This window comes from Cryptotermes secundus, unplaced genomic scaffold, assembly GCF_002891405.2.
Source record: "Cryptotermes secundus unplaced genomic scaffold, Csec_1.0 scaffold942, whole genome shotgun sequence".
NCBI lineage: Eukaryota > Metazoa > Arthropoda > Insecta > Blattodea > Kalotermitidae > Cryptotermes > Cryptotermes secundus.
Genome location: NW_019738978.1, coordinates 89,152 through 100,829, shown reverse-complemented (window position 1 = coordinate 100,829; position 11,678 = coordinate 89,152). Strand labels below are relative to the sequence as shown.

General features: G+C 39.2%; 1 pseudogene; it reads left to right on the top strand.

The window, feature by feature from the left end:
- LOC117282868 overlaps nucleotides 1-9,414 on the top strand; it is an 18,482-nt pseudogene extending 9,068 nt beyond the window's left edge.
- Nucleotides 9,415-11,678: the final 2,264 nt, after the last annotated feature.

Genomic DNA, 11,678 nt, shown 5'->3' with positions numbered 1-11,678 from the left:
AGCCCACACAACCTCGTGCTGACGCCTCCCCCATTGGGACTATCCACTAAGAGGAACCTGAATATTTTACTTGGACGGTTTTAACTTTAATTTTAACATTAACGACCCGCTTTGTGGGTGATATTTTAAATGCAAATGGGATACCCGCACTCGGGGTACTGGATGTTGTTGTGTTTTACGCTCCGATACGTGTAACATCTTCCACAAAAACTGTATTATGTGATTGTTGAGCAGTGCAAGTGTTTCCATGTTTTTGTTGCGGTTCCCTCTGATGATGGCTCTTTGTGAGCCGAAACATGTAAGGCAAATGTGAGAAAATGGTGACAAGAATATATATTGTTACACTCGACGGAGGTTCTATTGATAATTGGTGGTACTAAGATATATCATCTTACATGTCGTATATCAAACTCGTGTGTAATGCCTTTCATCCTCTATGGGAATAGTTCTTATGTTTTAATTGTGTATATACTGTGTCTCTTGATGTGTCTTTCTTATGTGGCTGTGTGTGTTGTATTGCTGGACGTATGTGTGTGTAAGAGACGCGTGGGAACATCCCACATTAGTCAAAGTCAAAGTCATGTTACAACTCACGCTCAGTCGGCCTGTCTGTCTTGGTGTCGAGCACCAGCTGATGTTTTCTTCTTTGTGAAAGTTGCTGCCCTGTCCATTTGGGGCGCCCTCTCTGACGAGAGGTCGAGTCTGTTATTTGTCAGTCAGTCTGTATTAATATGTCCACTGTCTGTATTTAAATAATTTTACATACACACTTATTTCTTTCATGTACAATATATACAAGGCCTCTGTCAGCCCAGGCTCACTACAGCAGATTATGCACTATTTCCAGTATTATTCACTACCACGGCAGTCTAGTCACTTGAACGGTCGTATGCCTGACCGCCGACAAATTTAAGCCTCTTATACTTTCAGTGTCTGGCTTCGCCTTGTCCGATGTTGCGAACATTCTCATTATCATGATTTTGTATGACTTCTGCTTGCTGCCTGCATAATTTTGTTATAAAGTCATATACGAACGGGATTTAGAATGCCAGTGTACGCCTCGGAAAATTGCCAATGTTGCGGAGAACTTTGTTTTGCGGGCGCTGCAATTTCACTAGATGGGTGTCTGCCACAAACTCCTAGGCGGGACTAGCATAAGTCATTACGGATGTAATAAGAGCTTTATGGAGCGTTAGTTTAATGTTAGCGCTCAATCGCTCATTTTTGAATAGGGAATATATACTAATGAATGTTCAGAAGACCTTGGCTTCGATCATCTCTATGTGTAATCTCCAAGTCACTCTTATCGATGATTACACCTAGATAGTTTGCGCTATTTACAAATGGAATATTTCTACCATTTAAAGTGAGACAAGACTCAGGCGGTCGACGACCACGAGAGAAGTAGACCCCGCGAGTTTTATCTTCATTAAATTTTATATTCCAACGCTCACACCTGAGCTGAGACCGCNATTTTATTGTTGATATTAAGGGTAACGTGGTCAGCCAGCCTAATACATTGCAATGTCGTGCTGTGACGTGCACGAAAACCAAACTGACTTGTGTTTAGCAGGCAATGGTCGCCTTGGAAGGTGCCTGGGGCATTCATTTGGGATGCCGTCAATTCCACAGGCCTTTTTTAATTTCAGGGATTTTATTAATTTCTGAACGTCACATGGTCTTATCATTGAGGGGGGTTTTCATCCACTGCTTCCAGCAGAACTTGAACTCTAGCCTCCACCCGCTCTTCATGGTTTTCATCGCACAGGTCATGTGGCGTGAACTGAATTTCCAAGCAGATGGCAATTTCGTTGGCTTTTTCAAAAGGATGAAATTTTAGGCCAGAAGAACTATGAATAGCAGTTGGTGCCCTTGGTCCGTCTCTCTGAAGGAGAGATTTCGCAATGGGCCATATACACAGAGGTGTGACTTCAGCGTTACTTATTTTTGTTTCCCACCGTTCAAGTGCCTTTTTCGGGTATTTCGCCTGATTGATTTGGTGACCCAATTGACTGCCGTTTTATACGCTGGATCCCTGGTTACTTGCCACAGTGTTCGTAGCCTCTGTTAAAAGATTTCAAATGATCTAGACCAGGAAGATCGCTGTTTATGTCCGAAAGTGTAATTTTATTTGTCGACACCCTATATGTCGAAGAAATAGTGGCTGCAAAGTCACGTGCCGCTTTATCGGCTTCTACCCCCGAACTAATTTCTAGTTTAGGTGATATTAAGTCAGAGGCGAGGCTTTGAAACCTTTCCCAATCTGTAAATTTTTCAATGGGTTCCGAAAGATTCCTAATTTTAACGTGATCCAGTATGTGGAATACTATTGGTAGGTGATCTGAGTCCAAAATATCAGAGACGATGACATCTGACACTCTGATATTTTTGTGAACCACAATGTCTAACACGTCACCATTTCTCGCAAGGAAATAATGAGTGGGGCACTGTGGTGCTGAGATTTCGAAATCACTTATATCAAATAAATCCATAAGTTTCAAGCCTGAGGGGTTTGAAACTCTGCTATTCCAAAAGGGGTTCTTAGCATTCAAATCACCTGCCAAAATCGACTTTCGTCTGAAGCTTAAATAGTAAACTAAGGGTACCTTAGCTAGTTCGACATGCCTAATTCACAACAATCAAGTTGAAATAATGCAACAAATTTCTGAGGCTGATGACCAAGTTGTTCACGTTAATCTCAGAAGATTTTCTGCAGATACAGCTATTAAATTATTGAAAAATACCTTCAGTGGAAATCCCAATAAACTACAAGTATTTATTTATAACGTAGAAAATTCTTCAGACTTCTGGACCCCGTGGATCATGCGTTCTTCTTAAAACTTCTTTCGGCTCATATTAAGGGAGATGCAAAAAAAGTATTAGGTTATCGTACTATTCCAGATGAATTTCAGACATGGGAAACGGCCAAGGACAAATTAGAATTAAACTATCCTCTTCAGCAAACTCTTGATTTTATGCTAATAAGTTGTTCACGAGCAGACAAATACAAGGCGAAAACGTAACACAATGTGCAAACAGGATTGAGATAATGACCACGGAAACAGAGTTCTTAATAGGCAGATGATAAATTGGTCAGTAGAAATGAAGGATGATGGAAACAAAGCGGTTTCGTTGTAAAGTAAATGCTGCTTCCTTCAAGGACTTTATGATGAGTCTATTAAAACAATTACAAGGGTGAAAGCTGAGGACAAGCCATTGTAACAATTGATTGAAATAACATTAGAAGAGGAAAGTGCTAGGAAACCCAGAGAACAATTCAGAGCTTAAAATGTAAATCAGGGTCGAACTAAATATGTAAAAGACGTATACCACCCACAGAATGTACGAAGTGTAGATGGCACCCATACCACTTCTATAGAGGTAACTAGGAAACCAGGGGTTAATGCAACTGCAGAGGTTACTTGCTTCCGTTGTCAGAATCCTGGTCATATATCAACGAATTGCAAGGGCAAACTTATTGTAAATTATGTGGAGAACATGGGCACGAAACAAGAGATTGCAGGGGCAATCAGGGAAACAGAAAGTAAGGATGTCTGAGCAACCCAGGTTCAGTCCCTTTCAAGAAGTTGAAGGTTGCACCTTTTTACTGAATCAAGTGAATGAAATATTATTTACCTAAAGGGTATGGCGAGGCGTTGATTGACACTGGGTCACAATCTCGTTGGTTAAACACGAAAGTTTAACACATGTTAAAATAAAACGAGAAAACATCTGTTTCCAAAGAGTCACTGGGTAAATATTTTCAGTAATAGGTGTTGTTGAATTGTGTAGTAACAATGTAAGGCATGGAAAGAATATGCCATTTTACGTGGTGAAATCATTGCCACAAGATATTGACATGCTATTTGGTCAAAATTGGTTAGAATTTCATGACAGTAAAATTAAAATTCCTTGGAAACAGGATCTTGTATACGTACCTCCTTTCAGTGAAACAGTTGTTCAATTTGCAACAGCCGAACTAGGAATAAGATATTGTCAAAAGCAAATGATATGAAATAAAATTATTTGTGTGATAATATATTTCAATGTAACCAAGATAGATATTGTTGTTTAATAATTAATTTCATGAAGAAGAGATGCTTGTAGAAAAGATGCCTGAACTGATGACTATTATTTTGAAGGAAAACACTCGCTTAGCTAATCCAGTAAAGAGAGATGAGCATTTGTTGGGAAATTACGACTTTCCCCTCATTACTGAAGGTCTGGACGAGTTAAGAGAAATTTGTTTCAAATATAACGATATTTTCTGTTTACCAGGTGACAGATTGACTGCAACAAAACAGCAGTGCATTCAATCCCACTCCTTCCGTTATGCCAGGTAGAGAAATATCTCTTAAATATTATAGAATTCTTGAACATTGACAGGAAGGAATAAACCAGTATGTAGATGAAATGTTGAAACAAACATTATTACACCAAGCAAATCACCTTGGAATTTTCCGATTGTTATCGTACCAAAGAAAGTTGAAGCTTCCGGCGTCAGGACGTGGAGAATAAGTATACATTTTAGGAAAATCAATAAGACTATTCTTGGAGACATTTACCCCTTACCCAATATTCACGGCATTTTAGATAACTTAGGAAAGGCTAGGTAATTTTCTGCTCTAGACTGTGCAAGTTGATACTGGCAGATTCCCTTAGCACCAGGAGACCAACGCAAAAGTGCTTTTTGTACCCAGAAAGAAAATTTTGAATTTAAACGCATGCCTTTTGGAGTGAAATCCGCTCCAGCAAATTTCCAGAGATTAATGGCTACTATCCTGATGGAGTCTGTCGGGTTACGTTGCCTAGTTTACTTAGATGATATCATTATCTTCGCCGTAACCTTCCAAGAACATCATTCCAGATTTCAATAAATCTTTCAGAAGTTAATAGAGCATAACATTCAAGTAGAACAGGAAAAGTGTAAATTTTTGAAAACAAAATCACAGTTTTTAGGTCATGTTGTAACGGCATATGGAGTAATGCCAGATCCTAAGAAAATACAAGCTATAGTTAATTTCCATCCCCTAAGACAACCGCAACTGTAAAATCATTTCTAGGGCTTATAGGATACTGCCGAAAATTTATACCAGGCTTTAGCAAAAGGTCTAAACCACTTAATGATCTGTTGAAGAAGAATCAACCGTGCAGATGGGAAACGGGACACGAAGATAGTTTTCAGAATAGAAGGAGCAAATAACAAAGCCTCCAGTCATGAAGTTTCCAGATTTTACACTCACCCTTGTATTGACCACAGACGCTAATCGTTATGCAATAGGAAGTCAAGGAGCAATTTGGTAAGGATAAATCAATTACATTCGCGAGTAGAACGTTAAATATGGCTGAGACTAATTATAGCACCGTCGAAAAAGAACTTCTAGCTATAGTTTGGTCGTGTAAACATTTTCGGCCATACCTACTTGGGAGAACGTTTACCGTAGTCACTGATCATAAACCTTTAAAATGGATATTTAGCATGAAAGATCCAAGTTCACTCTTGTTACAATGGCGGTTATAGTTAGAAGAATATCGGTGTGAAATTGTGTACAGAGCAGGTGTAAAGAACGTTAATGCCGATGCACTTACTAGATACCCTACTCTACGTGATATTCAAATCGATAACCAAGAAATGTCAGAAGAAAAAAATTAAAAATGTTAAAAGCAATGCACCAATATCCAGTTGGAGACCATCAAGACATCCAGAGAACATATGAACGCCTAAAACTGTATGTATGATATATTTAAAGATATAGAGGTCTACATTCGAAAATGCCCAGTTGGCCAATTAAATTAGCGTTGGGTGGAGCCAACCTAGAAAATGTGGTAACATCTGTAGATAATATTTTTGTTCATTCAACAACGTTTGAGGACCAACCTAGCAAAATTTTTCAAAGCCTAAATATCTTGATTGAATGATATCTAGAATTTGTATGCAATCGCGTTATACGGGAGTTTCATGTGTAGCACATCCCAATTCCAAATTTGTGCACATAGAAACTCGTGGTATGACGACGAAGGACAACTTCACAGGAGACAAAGTGTGAAGGAAAGTGTGAGTGAGGGAGAAAGGAAATGTAATCACAGTAATGTGGCCCAAGATATTGGTTTTGTGATGTTCATTAGAAGTTTAAAGAACCCAAATGGAAAGACACTTAAATGAAGGTCATTCGCCTAGAAAAAGAGAGAGTGAGTAAGGAATGTGAGGGTAGAACAGTTGATCGGACAAGGCTCTAAAAAGAGAAAGAGACAGGGTCAGAGGAAGACCGAAAGACAACAAATCAGATAGCAACAAGCTAGACCCCCCTTCTCCAAGTTAATTGTGCAGCAATTGTAAAGTTCGAAGGAAACAAAACACACAGGCATCCAAAGCCAAGGGAAAAATGAACTGAAAGACACGAAGTGACAGTGGTAATATGAACAATTGTTGTGATAATTCAAAATTTCAAATTGTAAATTTAGTACTTTAGAGTAACTCAGAGCAAAACGCTAGATCTTCATTTTGAAAGTAGGGAGTAGAGGAAAATAGATGTTTACATTAAGCTAAGATGTTTAGCATACTTAGATATATAGTTAAGCAGGAGATCACCGGCATGCAAACGAGTCTTCGGTTCAAATCGAGTCTCGGTTGAGAGCAACACTCGTTTGGGGAGTGTAACCAAAACCCTCCTATCAATAACCTTGATCGGAGGTATTTTAATTTCCATTTCATCCAATTCCTGGCTTGGTGCCTGGATAGGATTGGAAATTAATCTCATATCGTTTATCCCCCTTATATCTGCACAAGAAAATATTTTTACCACTGAGGCCTCCCTAAAATACTTCATTATCCAAGCCCTTGCCTCGTCAGTCTTGTTATTCTTGGCGGTAATAAAAGCTCTAACTAGCCTGAGCCTCGCAGTGAAAGGAGGTGTCCATGAATATGTAATTATAATGCCATTACTCCTAAAAATAGGGGCCGCCCCACTACACTGATGATTCCCGAGCGTAATAGAAGGACTTAGATGAAAGAACTGTTTACTGATAATGACAGTCCAGAAGGCTGGGCCTATAATACTGACTTCCTACCTAATAAAAATTAACTACCTAGTGTTAATAATTGGAACAATATCAGTGATAGTGGGGTCCATTGGAGGAATAAATCAAACATCACTACGAAAAATCTTAACATACTCGTCAATCAACCACACAGGATGAATATTAATGACCCTGGCAGGAGGGAGAAATTTATGAGCAATATATTTCGCAGTGTATTCTCTCTTAACTGCGGCGGTAACCACAGCTGCCAGATTATATAATATCTCATTTGTTAACCAAACAATGTCGAAGGCCAGAAAAACTACAACTAAATTTATTCTGTTCACAACCCTATTATCACTAGGTGGTTTACCTCCATTTGTTGGATTCTTACCGAAATGGGCCGTTATCCAAACAATGATCATAAACAACTCTAGACCAGTTATAACAGTAATGGTAATTATATCATTAGCTACCTTGTACTACTACTTACGAATATGTTACTCGAGATTCATCACGCTACATGATGAAACAAAATGAGGGCTTAAAGCACCCAAGGCAAGAAAAACTATTGTATACGGGATCATGCTATCCTCGGTGTCAATAATAGGCATAATCGTATGCACAATAACTATCAACATCAGCTAATGAAGGCTTTAAGTTAAAAAAACTAATAACCTTCAAAGCTATAAAAAAGAAGTTTCTTTAAGCCTTAGTGGTTCTGCCCACCCCTTCAGAATTGCATCCTGCCATCACAAAAATGAATATAAGGCTCATAGCAGAGGGGTAAACCCCCTTATAGACTTACGATCTATCACTTATCCACCTCAGCCACTCTACTTATTATTAACCGATGGTTATTCTCAACTAATCATAAAGACATTGGAACTCTATATTTTATCTTTGGGGCCTGATCGGGTGTGGTCGGAACCTCTTTAAGAATACTAATCCGAGCCGAACTAGGGCAGCCTGGGTCTCTCATCGGAGATGATCAAATCTACAACGTAATCGTAACAGCCCACGCCTTCGTAATAATTTTCTTCATAGTAATGCCAATTATAATTGGAGGATTCGGGAACTGATTAGTATCTTTAATACTAGGTGCCCCAGATATAGCCTTCCCACGAATAAACAACATAAGATTCTGGTTACTAGCACCATCACTGACACTATTATTAACCAGAAGCATAGTAGAAAGAGGGGCCGGAACAGGGTGGACAGTCTACCCTCCTCTCGCTAGAGGTATTGCACACGCCGGGGCATCAGTAGATCTCGCTATCTTCTCACTGCACTTGGCCGGTGTTTCCTCAATCCTAGGGGCAGTAAACTTTATTTCAACAACAATTAATATAAAACCCACAAGCATAAAACCAGATCGTATTCCCTTATTTGTATGGGCTGTAGCAATTACAGCCCTACTACTACTACTATCATTGCCGGTTTTAGCAGGGGCGATCACTATATTATTAACAGACCGAAACCTTAACACATCTTTCTTTGACCCCGCGGGGGAGATCCAATTCTATATCAACATTTGTTTTGATTCTTCGGGCACCCAGAAGTTTATATTTTAATTTTACCGGGGTTTGGTATAATCTCACATATCATCTGTCATGAAAGAGGTAGGAAGGAAGCTTTCGGAAACCTAGGAATAATTTTTGCTATACTAGCAATTGGTCTACTAGGATTTGTATTATGGGCGCACCACATATTTACAGTAGGAATAGATGTTGATACACGGGCCTATTTCACATCAGCAACCATAATCATCGCAGTACCAACCGGAATCAAAATTTTTAGCTGGCTGGCAACAGTATATGGGTCACAGCTATCGTATAGAGCAACATGCTTATGGTCATTAGGTTTCGTATTCCTATTCACCATAGGAGGTTTAACAGGAGTAGTGCTGCAAATTCATCAATTGATATCATTCTCCATGATACTTATTATGTTGTAGCCCACTTCCACTACGTGTTATCAATGGGAGCAGTATTTGCAATCATAGCTGGTTTTATTCAATGATATCCTTTATTCACAGGGCTAACCTTAAACCCTAAATGACTGAAAGCACAGTTCATGGTAATATTTGTAGGAGTAAATATAACATTCTTCCCACAACACTTCCTAGGGTTAGCAGGAATACCTCGACGGTACTCAGACTATCCAGACGCCTACACAACATGAAATATTGACTCTTCCATCGGGGCAACCACCTCGTTCGTAAGAGTCCTTATATTCATCTTCGTTGTCTGAGAAAGAATGAGAATAAACCGACAAATTCTCTTCCCAACACAAACGAGAAACTCAATTGAGTGAATACAAAATCTACCACCAGCAGAACATAGATATTCAGAACTACCAACCATTATTATATTGAAATAACTAACATTAACTAATCTATTTTGGCAGATAAGTGCGGTGGATTTAAGCTCCATATATAAAGCTCGTAAGCTCTTCTTAGAAATGACAACATGGGCAAACATAAACCTGCAAGACAGAGCATCACCTATCATAGAACAATTAATTTCATTCCATGATCACGCACTAATAATTATCTTAATAATCCTTACAGTAGTAGCCTACATAATAACTACCTTAACCCTGAATAAAAACATCAACCGATTTGTACTAGAAGGCCAAATAATCGAAGTGGCATGAACAATCATCCCAGCAATTATCTTAATTTTTATTGCAATACCGTCCTTACGACTACTTTACCTTATAGATGAAATCCATGAGCCAACACTAACTCTTAAAGTAATTGGGCACCAATGATATTGAAGATATGAATACTCAGATTTTATTAAAGGAGAATTCGACTCATACATAAAACCACAAGACAGAGAAAATAAAAACACATTTCGCCTATTGGATACAGATAACCACACTGTACTTCCAATAAATTCGTTCATCCGAATCATCGTCACAGCAGCCGACGTGCTACACTCATGAAAAGTTCCAAGACTAGGAATCAAAACAGACGGCACACCAGGACGACTCAGTCAATGTAGATTCCTTATCAACCGGCCCGGCCTATTCTGCGGACAGTGTTCAGAAATCTGCGGAGCAAACCACAGCTTTATACCAATTGTAGTTGAGAGAGTTAACACTAACACATTTATTAACTGAGTATCAAGTGTAAGAGAATCATCAGATGAATGAAGACAAGTAGTGGTCTCTTAAACCATCAAATAGTAAATTAGCAATTACTTCTGATGAAAAGAGTTAGTTAATAAATAACATTGGCATGTCAAGCCAAAATAGCTCCCGCGAGCACCCTTTTAATGCCACAGATAATACCGATAAGATGATTAAGATTGTTCATTATATTCTCAGTCACTCTAATTTTATTCGCAACACTAAACTACTATATAATAAACCCGAAAACCAAAAGGAAAAGAAAAGAAGAAAGACCCTCAAAGAAAATACTAGCCTGAAAATGATAAGAAATCTATTCTCAGTGTTTGATCCTTCAACAAGAAACTTCCATTTATCTTTAAACTGAATTAGAAATTTCCTAGGGTTAATCCTCATCCCAATAAGAATATGATTAATCCCCTCCCGATACCCACTATTGTGAAACACACTATTAACAAAACTACACAACGAATTCATAACACTACTAGGAGAGAAAAAAATCAATAAAGGAAGAACCTTCCTATTTGTCTCCTTATTCTCACTAATCCTATTTAACAACTTCTTAGGGTTATTCCCATACGTCTTCACTAGAACAAGACAACAGGAACCTCAGCAATGTTGTTGATTTACATTCTTAATTATAATGTACTACATGTAAACGAACTGTATTACTGTTAACAAAAGTTGAAACATAATTGACCCCAGCACCAGCAGGCACCAAGGACGACATCTGGTCTTACTGAGGGACGTGCAAGCTGCTGGTCACTGGAGAACCCAGAACGGAGCAAAGTATCCCGTTGCATTTACTTGGAATTTCAATGCTTAACTTCGGCGGTACGAGTCTTTGAAAATTTGAGACTTGACAGATACGAGTCGCAATAATTTTCGGAGGGGCGTGTTGTGCCGCAGGGGGTCGTGGCCGATTCTCCCCCTCGGGGCACCGGTAGGTAGCTCTCTCCAACCCCGGGACTCACAAGGGAAGGTAGTGCAGGGGTCACATACATGCAGTTTCACAACAATACATCACTAAAGCAGAAATGAGTATATATTATAAATGTGTTGATTACAACAAAAGCAACTGGAAATGGATGCCTTGTGGCTCCAGTTCTTGTAGCGTGTCCTATCCCCTTCCTCGTCTTCCTGTGCACAACAAAGGTAACAATGTCTCAAGCGACCTTAGTCTAGTGATTACATAGTTCAAATGAAAGTCCTATATTCTGAAATACATCGAGCGTTCCGGAGTGGGGATAGCCTCCGTCCTTCTTGTCTCAATTCACCTACAACATGTAGCTTACCCTGTCCCTGCTGGCCTTCTCCTTAATTCTCTCTCTCCTTCCAACTGATGTTCCCTAACTTAGCCTAACCTATTACAAAATAGTAACTTCAAGCGTGACTTGTCACCTCTACCGGGTGGCCTGTCAGTTCTTTCAGGTGACCAACCATTGGCAAGTACTCACGTGCCCCTTCCTTGGGCGATACTATGCTCCCATCTCTCTCTCTGTTCCTGGGTCAGAGATGCCCCT